At 44.4% G+C, this 16,106-nt stretch overlaps 1 long non-coding RNA gene across 3 annotated transcripts; it reads right to left on the reverse strand.

Moving 5' to 3' along the window:
- Window positions 1-3,348: 3,348 nt before the first annotated feature.
- LOC308585340 lies at window positions 3,349-13,363 on the reverse strand. Of its 3 annotated transcripts, none has more exons than XR_014007298.1 (3): window positions 13,124-13,363; window positions 10,091-10,193; window positions 3,349-3,618 (listed from the first exon to the last, which is right to left on the reverse strand). It is a non-coding gene; the product is annotated as an uncharacterized lncRNA (long non-coding RNA). The 3 variants fall into 3 exon arrangements; XR_014007299.1 differs by lacking the exons at window positions 10,091-10,193; window positions 13,124-13,363 and adding exons at window positions 5,535-5,676; window positions 7,019-7,128; XR_014007300.1 differs by lacking the exon at window positions 3,349-3,618 and adding an exon at window positions 7,354-7,374.
- Window positions 13,364-16,106: the final 2,743 nt, after the last annotated feature.

Consider the following 16,106-nt stretch of genomic DNA (forward strand, 5'->3'; position numbering starts at 1 on the left):
ATTTTATAATTTCAGTAGACTTTCTTGCTGTGACTTCCATCCCTGCTACCCCCTGCCCACACCACCACAGTGCTGCATCTGAGGTGTTTTGGGGAGGAGAAAATGGGTTGCCGGACAACTGAGAGGCAAGTTCTCTTATTGCAGAGTGAAAGAAATTGGCACCACCACTGCTCAGCATAATTCCCTTTTCACAGCAGAGGTGGCAAACTTTCTGCTTGCTTGCTTCTCCCGATGTAAAAAAATACCTAGCGTTTTAATTTTCTCCCAGGCCTAGTTTTAGCTTTATAAAATTTAGCTTTGCTTTACAGTTAGCGATGACTTTCCATAACTGCAAATCTTCACTTGACTCTCTGCCTCTGCTTCTTTCACATTTCAAAATGGCGGCTCCTAGCTCTTCAGCGGTCCCCGTTAATGGACTGAGGGACCAGGTCAGTTTCGCACAAGGTGAGACTGCTACTGTCTGACAGCTAGAGGGTAGTCATCCCACATCTTGAAAAAACCTCAGCTAGATGGCAGTGCCTCTCTGGCAGTCTGAATGTGGAAGGATGGAAGAATAAGGAAAAGGAACCCTTCCTGTAGTATTTCAGATGCAAAGGTTCTCATGAAAGAGGTTGTCAAAGGGCGGACACAGGGGCCAGTAACTCTCTCCTTCAGGTGGACAGAACTTGATCCAGTCAGTCTTCAAGCAGGCAACTTCAGCCTGAGGTCACAATAGGCAACAGTTCTCCTTCAGCTGGGCAGCATCATCATGAGGTCACAATCGCCAGGCTGCTCCTTGAAGTAGGCAACATCAGCATGAGGTAATAATGGCCAATTGTCTCACCTTCTGGCAGGTGGCAGGAGATTGCAAGTCTCTCATCTTCAGGCTGGCAACATCAGGATGTTGCAAGGCCCATGTTCAATCTTTGGGCTTCCATCAGCACAGGAGCACAAAGTTATGGTGGCCAGTGTCTCTCCTTTAGGTAGGTGTAGAAAAATATAGGAAACTTTGGACATGCAAATTGACCCATAATTTTGGGTTTCTTTAAAGCAGGTGGTGCTAATGTAAGAAGTTTCTGTTCAGTTTGTTAGTATCTTTTAGTACATCTTTGAAGCCTGTACGGGAATTGGGATGGGGACATTCTTGAACAGGAAAAAGAAAGAAAAGAAAATCCTTGATCATGCAGGTTTGAAAAGTAGTAGTAGCTTCTCCTCCTCCTATCTCATCCGGAGTTTTGAACTGTGGCTGAAATTCTGGGGAATGGAGCAATGGAGAACTTCTGAAACAACAGTGGGATATTAGCTCTGCCCAAGGCATGATGGATAATTGTCACACACAGGAGGAATAAGGATATAGTTTGACTGCTTCACCTATAGCTTTAGAAATAATTTAATGTGTCAAGATGAATGGATGTTAATATTGCAGTTGTTGTATAAGGGAATGTAATTGAGATGAATAAGATTTTGGAACGCAGAAACAAAGTACAGTGGTACCTCGGGTTACAGACGCTTCAGGTTACAGACGCTTCAGGTTACAGACGCCACTAACCCAGAAATAGTACCTCAGGTTAAGAACTTTGCTTCAGGATGAGAACAGAAATTGTGCGGCGGCTGCACAGCAGTGGGAGGCCCCATTAGCTAAAGTGGTGCTTCATGTTAAGAATGGACCTCCGGAACGAATTAAGTATGTAACCAGAGGTACCACTGTACGTAAATAATCAAATAATCAATTCTAGCATGTGGGAGGCCACCTAAATTTTATAATTTGGCATTTGAATGATGGGGATTAGTAATTGTATTATAACTTGACATTGTTATAATGAGGCTACCATTGGATTATTGTAATTGGAAACTAATAAAAATTATTGTTAAAAAAGGAAAGAAATTCTGGGGAATCTGGGAATCTCAATAACCTATCCATTCAAATCCATTTCAAATCCATTAACAAGCTTACTTTCTTCTAGGATGCATCTCATAAAACTTGGTGTGTCGAGGCTACTCCCATTACTGCTGCCCTGCCCTTTTTATTATATGAAAAAGACACATTAGATCAGAAAATCTGTTTGTTTCTTTTCCAGAGCACAGTTCTTCCCGCCCGTAGTCTTCAGTGCTGATACCCTTTTAAGTGGATGATTTTAAATGCCTCATATGATTGAAGCTTCCCATTTTCCTTTATGGAAAATCATTGCTATAATGATTACGGGGCTGGGTTGTATTATTATCCCAAATATTTCCCTGCTCTTTCCCAATATAATTTGGCTGGCTGTATTTTTCCCAGTTGCTTTCATTTCCAGGATTGTTTCCTGCGAAATGTCCTGCTGTGATGCAGGGCCAAATTGCCTCTTTGTGGGTTCCTCTCCTGCTTCTTCATTGCAATCATTTCTCTTTTGCAGAGCACTTATGTAGCCTGGCCCTCCTGAGCCTATTTGCTGGGATGTTAAGTGCAACTGAGCTCAGCTGAACTAACTCACATGAAAGTGTGCATACGATTGGAGCTAGAGGCATCCCAAGATCAGTGCTTTCACATTTATCTATAAATGTAGCCTTGCTGCCTTCCTCTAAGCATGTGGCTTGGCTCACTTCCTTGAGTAATAATAATAATAATAATAATAATAATAATAATAATAATAATAATAATAATAAAATTTATTATTTATACCCCACCCATCTGGCTGGGTTTCCCACATATGGAGCTTTTATTTTTTGTCTAATGTTACTTTACTTGCCCATGAAAGTTCACAACACAACAGACTGGTGACTGGGAGCGGCCACCGAGACCATATAACACCGGTCTTGAAAGAACTACACTGGCTCCCAGTACGTTTCCAAGCACAATTCAAAGTGTTGGTGCTGACCTTTAAAGCCCTAAACGGCCTCAGTCCAGTACAGTATACATGAAGGAGTGTCTCCACCCCCATCGTTCTGCCCAGACCCTGAGGTCCAGCGCCGAGGGCCTTCTGGCGGTTCCTTGGCTGCGAGAAGCCAAGTTACAGGGAACCAGGCAGAGGGCCTTCTCAGTAGTGGCACCTGCCCTGTGGAATGCCCTCCCACCAGATGTCAAAGAGAAAAATAACTACAAAACTTTTAGAAGACATCTGAAGGCAGCCCTATTTAGGGGAGCTTTTAATGTTTAATAGGTTATTGTATTTTAGTGTTTTATTGGAAGCCGCCCAGAGTGGCTAGGGAAACCCAGCCAGATGGGTGGGGTATAAATAATAAATTATTATTATTATTATTATTATTATTATTATTATTATTATTATTATTATTATTAAACCTGTTTATGATATCATAATTCAGCCTGATATCCAACTAAGCCAAACTCAGAAGTGACCCACTGAATTCAATAGAGCACTGGATTTCACTTAATGCATTTGCAATCAGCTTTACCTCAGTTAAATCAACTATGAGAGATTTCCCAGGGGGGCGGGGCACGCGCGAGTCATTTATACTTCCCAGCTGGACAACAGCCGTAGGAAATTAAAACCACAGCTTGCTTAGATGGTGGGTATCTTGGGCATTTTGCTTTCTTCCTAATAGCTAGTCACTTCGCACAGAATTGTATCAGAGACTGCCCTGTTGGATTGTTGTGACAAGCTCCTAATAGCTGCTTCAGTTGTCTTGATCATAGCAAAGAGCCTGCAATTAAAAACAAGAGGCGTTTGTTAGCAAAATGGGTCACACAAAGCACTGGAGCATGCTTCTGGCAGAATATGAGGAACTGAGATGAGAGGAAGATCGATACAGCTCTCACCAAGCTAATTATGCTTCATCTTTGCTCTAAAGAAGAAAGAAAAAAGAAAACCCATTGGCCCTGCTTCCAAGATTGGCAGGGTTAAGGGCCGGAAGATGTCAGTGTCGCACCGAACATGGAGAAAGGCCAGGTGGCGCTGCAGTCGTCCCCTGAGTTACTGGGTCAGTAATACAGCATTAGCTCTGAATTCAATACAATACACTGACTTAAAAAATAGCAACGATGCTATCCATGAGATTTTTCAAAAGCTCTGGCCATGGAATATTTGAGAGCACAGGGGAACAAAAGTTCATCCAGGCTGTATGCTCTGAATAACCAGGGGAGGGGTTGTAGGATCAAAAGTGGCAGGAACTCTGCTTGGAAAGCTCCCAGCAGACAGTGGAGAATATATATTCCTGGGCTAGGTGACCAGCAGTCTGTTTCAGAGCTATTTCACGTATCACACAGAACGAGGTGGTGGGTTATCATCCATCATACACAGGTGAGCAAGTTTTGCTATGTTCCCCCGATTTGAAAAGCTCCCTGCATGTAGTAAACTCACACAACTGGAAGAAGGCTAGAGGTGCCTACAGAGTTGCTGTTTTATGAGTGGGTCTCAAACACATTCTAGAAATTTTGTTTTCATGACGGTGAGTAAAGTGCTCTGCCACTCTTGGGACCACCAGATGTTGCTGAACGGTGACTCCTGTCATCCCTGGCCCTTGAGCATGCTTGCCAGGGCTGATGGGAGCTGTAGTTTATCAAAATCTGGAGTGGCAAAGGTTTCCTAGCATAGTAAATTCACTTGGAATAAAAAGGTTTTGTGGTTATGAATGTGATAGGGAAATGCATTGAAAAGTATGGGATAGAGCAATGTTTCCCAAACTTGGGTCTGCAGCTGTTTTTGGACTACAACTCCCATCATCCCTGACCACTGGTCCTGCTAGCTAGGGATTATGGGAGTTGTAGTCCAAAAACAGGTGGAGACCCAAATTTGGGAAACACTAGGATAAATGAATGAGTAATGGGGATATGTAAACACCCTGCAAATGAATCAGGGTGAATGCCCATTGTCATATTACCGCCCTGTAAGGAAATCTGAATGAATGTTCAATGAAGAGCTAATCTAACCACCATGTTAGCTTTCTGAAAGCAAATTTGGATGGATGCCATTGCTAACCTGTTCTCACTGTCATGCTTCTTTTACTACATGTGGGATAATTGTGAGCATCTGCCAGTTGTAACTCCCCCACTGCATTCTGAGCCAGTACATCCCAGAAGTCTTGCACCCTGGTTTACTACCTGATTCTGCATGATGACTCTCATAATAAGGCAGCCCCCTGTATCTTAGCAAACAATGGGCTGCCTGTCAGACACGTGCCACAGATCGCTATCACGTCCCTGGGCTTCCTGTTGATGTGCCGCCCAAGAACGCAGCAGAGTGATATACAGAGAGGGTGCACAAATGAGAAATGGATTTGGAAAACAAAGGGAAAGGGAGAAAACAATAAAGGAAGCTTACTGAGCAAAATGCAATTTCCTGCCATCACCCTCGTCAGAGTCTGCCTGCTCGGGAAAGATGAGTCAAGTGCTTTAAAATAAGAACAATACAAGAGCACATTGAAAGGCCAATAATTAATATCGCTAACTACATGCAAGGATGCATGAAAAATTCATTGGAGGAGCAAAACTGAGCTCCAATGCCAATTTCCCTATGAATTACTCAAAACCTTTAGGGGTCTAGGCTAGCTGGTGGGCTCCATTTGGGGCCTGCCAAACCTACACTGTCATGCCCCAAAAATTATTCCAACAAGACTCCTACCCTGCGCCTCAGACAAGCTCTGCACAGGACTGGTCACCCTAATCTCCGGTGCCTCCTCTCATCTGCCAGATATTGAGGTTTTCAAGACTTTCTCCACACTGCTACTCTTTGCTTCATCCCTAGGTTCCAAGAGTCAGCAACCCTAGTGAGAATCAAACTGAAAGCTATTCATCAAACTCTCCTCCAAAACATTGGGCTCATCCGTACTTTTGCTTGACCTATATTTTGATCGTATTGTGCACTGATTGATTCCTCCAAGTCTGAGAGCTTTCCTTGTTGTTCCATGGCTGTGCCTTGCAAAAATCCATGATTTGAAGCTCAGTTACGCAAAATCTCTCTCCAGCTTTTCCACGCACCTGATAAGATCTGATTCAGCAGTAAGATCAAGTTTTTACAAGCCCAGCCACAGAATGAGAAGAGCTCTCAGACCCAAGGGAATTAATCAGTGCTCAATACATTCAAAATACAGGTCAAGCAAAAGTGTGGATGAGACCCTAACATCTGTTCCATCTTTCTTTTAGAAACTGCTTCCACCTATAGGGACCTACTCTTGGAGGCAAGAAAGGGTTTAGCATTTATTTTTAAATCCATGCATACATGTCTTAAACTTGACTTGAGATGAAGCATTTCTCCAAATCAATGCATTCCTTCATTACACAGCGCACTTAAAATGCAAGTGCGAGTTCTTTTTTCTAATGCAGTCCTTTTTTAGATGTTGGACCAAGCTGAGAAGTCAGATGGAAACTCACTCACATACCAATTCACAAGGGCGTGAAATGCAGCTGTGAAGGGGCAGAGGCAGCCCGTGTCTACTGCCACGCCGCTTTTCAACTGGCTCGGCCAGAAGTAAACACAGCCGGGACATGTTTTTGGTGGCTGGCCATTTGGTGCATTTTGGGCTCCCCCACACCTGAATAAATACCAGGTGCAGTTGATGGGGAAGGAACAGAAGCCAACAGAAGCATTGGAACTTGGCAGCCACTCCCACAACAAGGAACAAAATGGGGAAAGGTTCGGCAAAGCAAAGGGAAACATTGCCTGTCTGTCATCTGAGACTACAGGAACATAGAAGAAGCTGTCTTGTCCTGAGCAGGAACATGGGTCCTTCTAATTCAGCATTGCCCCTACACTAACTGGTAGCACCTCTCCAGAATTTCAGACAGCCGTGTCTCCTATCTCTACCTGGAGATACCAAGGAATGAACCTGAGATGTTCTGCATGCATGGTATATATTCTACCGCTGAACCACAGACCTTCCAGTTACCCAGTGGTGAGTCAAAAAAGGTGGGAGGAACTTATTGGAGGAGTCCTGGTTAAAGGGGGGGGTGGTATTTTCAGAAGGGGTAGTGCAAGGAAATCACAATTCAATGGATGGACATCTGTGATGAGCAAAGCTGCCAAACCTATTCCATAGTGCATCACCCTGCTGAAGATGTAGGTGTTGGTCTATGGAGTTCCAGTTCTGTTAGAAACACCCTATTTACCTGCATGGCTATCTAACAACATCCTTTGATATCTTCTGCCTTCATGGCTGCAATGGCGACAATTGCTTGGTGGATTTTGACACCTGATGTGGCAAATCATAACCCCGCATCCGAAATTAAAGGCTATTTTGAAACAGCAGCAATATGATGGTGCAGGATGAGAGTCTGATATGTATGCAGGGCAATTCTAAATAATAATAATGCTAGAAAAACAGCAAATTAGACAGCTTTAGCCTTAAATAGCAGGAATTGCCTTCAGTTTCATTGTTAACAAGATGTCAAAGGAATGCAAACCATGATGTGAAATGCACAGAACGGAAATGTTCCTATTTTATCCTCTGTCTCAGAAAGTTGCCCTAAAGGGAAATGAAATAAATCAGTTAATCTCAAGCAATGGTCTATGGACCAGTGGATGGTTTGCAGTGCATTTCCAGGTGGCCTATAAAACCATGTGTAACAGATAATTTCCATGTGTGTGGAAAATCTTGCCTCCTCCATCCAACACAGTCGCTCCCAGTTTTATCAATGCCAACTCTAGACTGCAGTACACAACAGTATAGCTTTTGAAACAGCCACCCACTTGGATTTCATAGCACAAAGTAATTTGCAAGAAAACAAGGAACCCACTTTTTTTTTAACAATATAAGAAACCTTTGAAAAGTACAACCTTGCTTTCCCTTAATGAAGGTGGGAGGGGGCATAAATGTACAACCTCAGGATATTTCTTTTCTGAGGATATATACGCAACTACAGTAAAATAAGCACCCGCTACCTTGTCATTATGATTGAAGTATAGAATCCCCTCAAGAAAAAGCACAGACACACTAATGCACCCATGAGGAAACATCCAAATTACATAAAGCTAACCTTTCCAGAGCATTTACTTGACAGTGAGATGAATGGGATTCTGTATCTCTTCCTTCTTTATTAATACACTTTGGTTCATTTCAGCCCATCCAACCATATTTTAGCAAGAATGGAGGTAATTACTCCATTGCTCTTCTAATTACCATCACATCTCGTTATTATTCAAGGGCATGGGATCACTAAGGGCTTCGGATTTGGCAACAGCTATTAAAAACCCATTCTTACTCATTTGAGGCCTGCAGTGAAAGATAACTGGCGGGAGGCACAGACGTCTACTGCCATGTGCGTGGAGTTCTTGTAGCACCTATTGCCATCCACTGAGTCTTCCTCAGGCAATTTTTTTCTTCCTACGTACAATTTTGTAATTAGAAAAAGGTGTCGCTCTGCAGTTTGCATGGCTGCCAGTAGATGGGACTGCAGCATGCCTTCTTTTTCTTCTCTTCTTTGGCAATCACTCGTAGCCAAGTAAGATTGTCTTCCATACACACGGTTTTAACAATGAGTCTGTAGGTGACTGTGGAGGCCAATTCTGGATCTACACGTCCTTCCACAGTGGGGACATTGGTTTCCGGGCAGGAGTTGATCACAGTGTGGATTTGCCAACCGTGCCTTCTTCTTAGCACGTTTCTCCCTTGCTTCCTGAGTTTGAGTGTCTTCAAACCCCATGAAACATTTGGTAAAGGCTTTTCCCCAACTGGAGCACTCGCGGGCAAGTGTTTCCCAATTGCTAGTGTTTATACTACTCTTTTTTAAAAAAGATTTGCCTTGAGACAATCTTTAAACCTCTTTTGTTGACCACCAGCATTACACTTTCCATTTTTAAGTTTGAAATAGAGTAATTGCTTTAGAAGATGATAATCAGGCATCCATATCCACACAACATGTCCAGTCCAACGAAGTTGATGTTGGGGAATCATTGCTTCAACACTGGTGATCTTTGCTTCTTCTAGTACACTGGTATTAGTTCGCCTGTCTTCCCAAGTGATATGTAAAAATTTTCGGAGACACCATTGATGGAATCTTTCAAGGAGTTGGAGATTGTGTTTATAAGTGGTCCATGTTTCACACTCATACAGTAAGGTTGGTAGTACAATAGCTTTGTAAACAAGCATTTTGGTTTCCCTGCAAATGTCCCGGTCCTAAAACACTCTACACTTCAATCGGAAGAAAGATGCACTCTCAGAGTTCAGACGACAAAGCAAGAGAAGCAGGACGGCCCACAGAACAAGTGAGTAGCCCGTCGGAGCAAGCAACTGAGCAGACCAGCTAGAGGACCAGGAGAGTCTTTCACCGTTAACGTGTCATCGGTGCTGCCACCTGCCTGCTTGCCTGCTTTCATGCACATATAACAGGGAGAGGGAAGCCTGGGGTGAGCAAGCTGTTGGCAGAGCAATTGAACAGCCAGCCAGCGAGGGAGGGAGGCTGAAGGAGTTGTGAGGGGATGAAGGGGTTTGAAAGATGACCACAGAGAAAAAAACCTGAACGGCTACTGAGACAGCACAAGAAGGCTGGAGGGACCGTGTGAGCTTGGAAAAGGAGAGGATTGGTCCTTGTAGGGTTGTTGATGATGTTTTGGTTTTGGTTTGGGGAGGGGCTTATTTGGATGAGTTTCGGCTGGCTCTCGGGGAAAGCTGATTGTGTGAGACAGACCCACTTTCCTGTAAGGAGGGAGGAAGAGAGTTTGTCTGGAGTTTGAGGCCTGGAATAGATCACTGCTCCGGTGACCAGATAAAAGAATGGTAGACAGAGCCAAGGACAGAGTGGGAGCAGAGAGCAACACATCCTTTCATACAGTGAGGCATACAAATGATTCTGCACAGTTCTTGAAATAACTGAATGCAGGCAGCCCTCCCATTTCTGCTCATTCAATATGTGCACAACCATGTATACATGCATCACACTGAACCCAGAATTGACCCAGAAACATCATAAAGATGTCACTGAAATGCCACTAAAAGGGTGGGGTGGGGGCTTTTTACCAAAGTGTGGTGCCTTGGAACCCAACCCTTGCGTAAAAGGGGGGCTTGCCTGTAGTTCTTGAGCTACCTGAATGGAGGATTGAGCAGGTTTCCTTAAAAACAACAACACAAAAAACACCAGTGTGTATTCTCAAAAGCATTCATGTGTACATGCATGAGGGATCTCCAATTTTCCCTTTCCCATTTAAGCTCTGTGTGCTGTAGCAGAAGCTGCTCCCATGCTTACCCTGTTCTTCCTGGAGTAGCTTTTAAGGGAAGTTTGAGTAGTTGGAATGGGCAAGAGCTTCTGAGGTGTTCTTGAGTCCGGGTGAAAACTCCACCTGTGGCACCTGACCTGAGTTTGATGTAAATGATTATTTTATAGCTTGGCAAAAGAAAGCAGCTCTTTACTGTGAAGCGTTTCCTCACTCCACCCCTGTAGACTAGCGCCCTCGGGTTGCTTCACAAACTGAAACTACATGGAAATGTGTGGGAGCTTTGCTAGCAAAAACAGCTTATATATATATATGTATGAATCTCTGAAAAGTGGAAATTCTTTTTTAAAAAATCCATTTACCAAACTTGTGGAATCTTGTAATTTGGATGTGGAATTACCAATCAGGTATAATGACCGCTCCCCGCTTAAAACGGGGGGGCGCCCTTTGTGTGGACGCGCACAGCCCTGGATCTGGAGCGGCCCCATCAGCATAGGCTTGGCTTTGCCTTCCCTCAGGTGGGATACCTGGAGGTCCCCGCCTACCTCAGTCAGTTGTCCAATCCCACCTGGGGGAAGTGTTGCCAAGGAGACCAGGCCAGGTAGGGGGAGGGATTACCTGCCCACACAATAGAGGGAGGATCTTACCTGGGAATCCTCACTTGGCTCCAGAGCTTCTCCCACCCTACCCACCCTCAGTTAATGTCTTCCTTGCAGGTTAACTTTTCTTCATAGGTTTTGCAGGTTAACTTTTCTTCACAGGTATGCGGGCGCTGCTACGATAAGGTCGCTGTTAAAGGGCCGGAAAGGAATTTCCCTGCATTGGCAGGTTTCGTCTTTCCCGTAGCAAAACGGCACAACTTTGGCGGTATCAGGTCTTGGGCGGAATCCTTTAGTCCATCTTCCTCTTTGCGGTGGCGATACCAGGGTTCCCCGTTAAAGGGGTTTATGAAGGGAGGCTTTGACCGTACGCCGAAAGGTCGTCATTGCTCTCCCCTGCGGCGGCGGCATAACGGGGGCGGCTATCTCTGCTTGAACATATGTTCTCCAGAGCTGGCCCATCCCCCCCCACACACACACTGGATAACCCTGAAGCTCCCTAGGTCCCCGGCTGGGGACTGGGGAGGGAGAACGCCCAATGCCTGAGCCAAGGTCTACGCACATTTGAAATTTAATAAAGTTGTGGCCAATTTAATCCCATAGCACGTTGTCTTGAGTCGTTATTACACATGACGGGGGGGACCGCTTGGGATCTGGGGACTCCGCCTGTCCACGCAATGAAAGAGAAACATAGACCAGCTCTTGTTTTCTGATCAAATGGTACCTTATATATAAAAAGATACATAACCCAGACTATTCAAGGCTATTGAAAGAAAATGAAACACAGCAGGAAGAGATTTAGAAAATCCTCAAATTATCAATTTCAGTCTGTGGCATGTGTGTCCATCTTTATTCAAATAAATCTGGGTGTGATTTATGGATATTGCTAACAAGCTGTGCAAGATGCTAATAATTGCTTTATAATAATAATACTACATGCTGTAGTAAAACTTTACTATGCTGTCAGTGCCTAATTTCCAATAGGAAAAAAATGTGCATTTTTAATACCAGTAAATCCATTTTTTAGCAGATCCCTCTCCATTCCTTTCTTCATACTTATCCGGACATGAAGCCATGTTTGCATAGAGAACTATTTGGTCCAAATGCCAAATGTTAGATGTATTTATATTATATTTATATTTATATTTTCCTAACAATGTATTTGTATTTTGCTGAAAGTCCTTTTCAGGATGAGAATTCCCGGGAAGAGGAGGAGGAAGAGGAGAATATATTAATCTTTCATACAGTGTTGTTTTTAAAAACTACACATATACCTCTCAGACTGCGACAAAAGTATCTAGGCCTGATAGCTCCAAGGTTAAGCCCTCAAACCCTCCTCTTAGAGCTTTGTAACGGGAGAGGGGAGAGCTACATATATTGCCTCAGAACATAAGGTGTTGAAAGATGAGAAGAAACATGTCTGGTCTTTCGAAAGCCAGGTTGTGACATGGCATCCATGTCCCACAGGTGTTCAAAGTTTGTCTGTTGATCAAAACGAAACCCCACAAGCCACTAACACAAGATTCTGAATCCCTAGAAAAAGCCAGGAGCGGCATTTATGTCTAGAAAAAAAGGGGGGAGAGAAGTAACAGTTTTGTAGCATCAGAACAGGGCCTAGGTTCAATCATAGAGCTCAAGAGTGTGCAGTGGTACCATAAAGGTAGGACTTTGGGGCAGAAGTCCAGGGTCTCACTAAGAAGAATGAGAGGGAAAATCCCAAAAAGCAGCAGAATTGGCTTACCAAATCTGGGAGCAAGTGAAGTAATGGACATTGCCATCTAAAGAGGGAGGGGGCACACAAGACCTTTAAGTCCAGATTCAAAAAGTATCTATGTGTGCCACTACCTCTGAGAACAGTCAGTTGCTCTTTTTCTCACATGTAACAATGAAGGTGGCATCTTCCAAGAGTCCAGGACTGTCAACCATGATGACACGAAGCAGCCAGTTCTGCAGCAGATAGGGCACCACTGAAATGTCTCCATATCAGCCTGCAGGTTCTCCCTTTACTCTCTACAATGTTGCCATTATTAAGCCATGTCTAAAATGGGCAGTCAAATATGGTGATGGTGAAAGAGTGGTCTGTCTGAGGTTTTGTGCTTCTTTCAAGGTGAGTTTCTAGAAAAGCAAGGGGGCAAAGCCACTTCCCAACCCCAGCCATTATTTTAATTTTACACTTCTGTATAGATAACGTTCTGCGCTTTGCTACAATCCCAGACCCACCAAAAACCTGCTGCTCTCTATCACTGGATGGGCCAAATATCAATGGGACTCACCTCCAGATTTTCACAATTAGTTGGCTTTGCATTTTTTGAGGGGGTGGGCCTTTTCCCCTGACCATATATGTAAAAGAAATATACGGACACACAAAGGACTTACCAGCCCTCCTCTCCCTTCACCTCCTGCTTTGTCTTCATGCACTCATCTGTTACATAGTAATTTAAGCTTTTGATCTGGCAAGCTACTCACCTGGAAGGAACCGTTATTCCACTCTGGCGAACAGGTGAATGGTTTGCTATCAGAATGGATGAACATTCATGTTGCCTTTTTTCAGATCCTTGTGAAAACTGGATCAAGGAAGACACTGAAGGCCTTCTTTGGTCCCAAACATCAGTGACAAAAGACTTCCTAATTCGTCCAAGTCCTTGTTAAGGAAGTTGCAGTTTACTAGGAAGAGGGGTGTGTGTGTGTGTGTGTGTGTGTGTGTGTGTGTGTGTGTACACTGAAGTATTGCCTTACTGATAAAGCCTCAGGCAGCAAATTGCTTGAGCAGTGCTGATGTCACAGAGGCTGAGCAGCAGTGACATCACAGACTGAGCTGTGTGGAGAGCAGTGATGGCATCACAGGCAGTGAGCAGCTAGGGAAGCTTTGTGACAGGGAGTCCGCACTGGGAGTCAGCATTGCTGAAAGGAAGGCACAGGAAAAGGTAAAAAGGTAAAGGCCCCTTGGAAGGTTAAGTCCTGTCAAAGGCAACTATTGGGTGCAGCACTCATCTCGCTTCTGATCGAGGGAGCTGGCGTTTGTCCACAGACAGCGTTCCGGGTCATGTGGCCAGCATGACTAAACTGCTACTGGTGCATGGAGGACTGTGAAGAGTGCCAGAGCGCATGGAAATGCCATTTACCTTCCCGCCACAATGGTACCTATTTATCTACTTGTACTAAGACTCCCTGGAAAAGACCCTGATGTTGGGAAAGATGGAGGGCACAAGGAGAAGGGGACAGAGGATGAGATGGTTGGATAGTGTTTTCGAAGCTACCAGCATGAGTTTGACCAAACTGCAGGAGGCAGTGGAAGACAGGAGTGCCTGGTGTGCTCTGGTCCATGGGGTCCCGAAGAGTTGGACACAACTAAACGACTAAACAACAAAAAGCATGCTTTTGAACTGCTAGGTTGGCAGAAACTGTGACAGAGCAATGGGAGCTCACCCCATCGCGAGGATTTGAACCACTGATCTTTTGATTGGCAAGCCCAAGAGGCTCAGTGGTTTAGACCACAATGCCACTCACATCCCTCACACAGAACAGGCAGTGGACAGAGGGAAAGAGACCTGAGAAATGGGACCTGAGAGGAGGGTTGAGAAGGCTTGAAGCAAAAGGGCCATGTAGAAACATTTTGCTGAAGAAAAGCATTGCTCCATTTAGCTCAATATTGTCTACAATGAATGGCAGTGGCTCTCCCAAGATTTCAGATAAAGGTCTCACCCAGCTGGAGATACTAGGGATTGAACCTGATACCTTCTGCATGCAAAGCAGATGTTCTCCCACTGAGCTTTGGCTGTTCCCCTTTGGGTTGGGGCAAATCAAGGAGGAACAGGGAAAGAAAACAGGATTCTAGGGAAGAGGACAGGAGGCACGGAGCAGAAGAATGAGGGAAAAGGAAGGCCTGAAGGAGAAATCAGTGTCTAAATGTGTGTGACTGTGATAAGCTGTGATAAGAAAGTTGGCATAACACATGACACCAGCACTGAAGAAACCTGAAAGAAAGAAGAAGGAGCCTGCTGATGTTCAAAAACAACATTTTCTCAAAGCAAATATATGCTTAACGAGAACAAAATAGTTTACCACATCTAGTTAGCAGTCTCAAAGCATCCAGGCTTCTGCTTCAGTGCTGCGTCAAAGCTGATCTCAGGGCTGGGGTGAAAAAGCTTGAAGCCTTAAAGCCCAACTGAGCATCAGCACAGCAGTAAAGCAGAAACCCTAATGCTCGCGACGGCCAGCTGCATGAGTTACATAAACATCTTCTGCTACCCCTGTTTGCCAATGAAACTACATGGAACTGATTTCCCAAGTACCTATAGAGAGTTCTGTTTGGGCAGCTGGCCCACACATCAAGTTGAGTATCGGAAGCACAACACATTATTTAAAATAGGCAGAAAGAAGGGGCACTTACATCCAAACACTGCAGTGTGGGTTGTAGCTGTACTCACGACTGGATAGCTGGAACCACGCCCTCTCCCAGGATATTCCATCTCCTCCCTGCTGGTTTTGCTATTCTCCTCCTCCAAAGATCAGTTGATATTCTGTTGGGAATGAGTAAGTTCAGTCCTCATTGGGCTGCTTATAGAGGCTGCTTTCACCAACACAGGCATTTCTAGGCACAATTTCCCCTCACAGCCTCGGCCCAGTATACCTGAAGGAGCGTCTCCACCCACATTGTTCAGCCCAGACACTGAGGTCCAGCTTCGAGGGCCTTCTGGTCGTTCCCTCACTGCAAGAAGCGAAGTTACAGGGAACCAGGCAGAGGGCCTTCTCAGTAGTCGCTTTCACCCTGTAGAACGCCCTCCCCTCAGATGTCAAGGAAATAAACAACTATCTGATGCTTAGAAGACATCTGAAGGCAGCCCTGTTTAGGGAATTTTTAAATAACTGGTGTTTTAATGTATTTTTAATCTTTTGTGGGAAGCTGCCCAGAATGGCTGGGAAACCCAGCCAGATGGGTGGGGTACACATAATAAATTATTATTATTATTATTATTATTATTACCACTTGATGTTATTAGTTGGAGAAGTGCACACTGCGGAATCTGGAGAAGTGCAGATTTTGATGGATATCCACGCTTTGACTCTCAGATCTCATTGTTTTGGGAAGTGCAAATGACATGGATTCATGATAAAATGTAACCTAGCTCAAATTTATCCCCATATCTAGCTCTCAGAGCATCCTTCGTGAGCATGCAGCGCCGCAACCCCAGTGGCTAATTCTGTCCCATTGTTCACAAATCAATCTCCCTCTGGAAGTGCTGCTGTGTCAGTGTCTAACTTGCATCTCCATGAATATGCAAGGCAGCAGCACTCAGACCGGGAGGAGGGAGTGAAAGGAGCTTGTCAATACTGGTTTGTGTGTCAGTGAATTGGAGACACACACACACACACACACACACACACACACAAATGGTATTTTTATTTAATTTGTCTTTGGAATGGAAAGTGTGTAATCATGTGGAAAATG

The sequence above is a fragment of the Podarcis bocagei genome (genome assembly GCF_964188305.1).
Source record: "Podarcis bocagei genome assembly, chromosome: 4".
Lineage (NCBI taxonomy): Eukaryota > Metazoa > Chordata > Lepidosauria > Squamata > Lacertidae > Podarcis > Podarcis bocagei.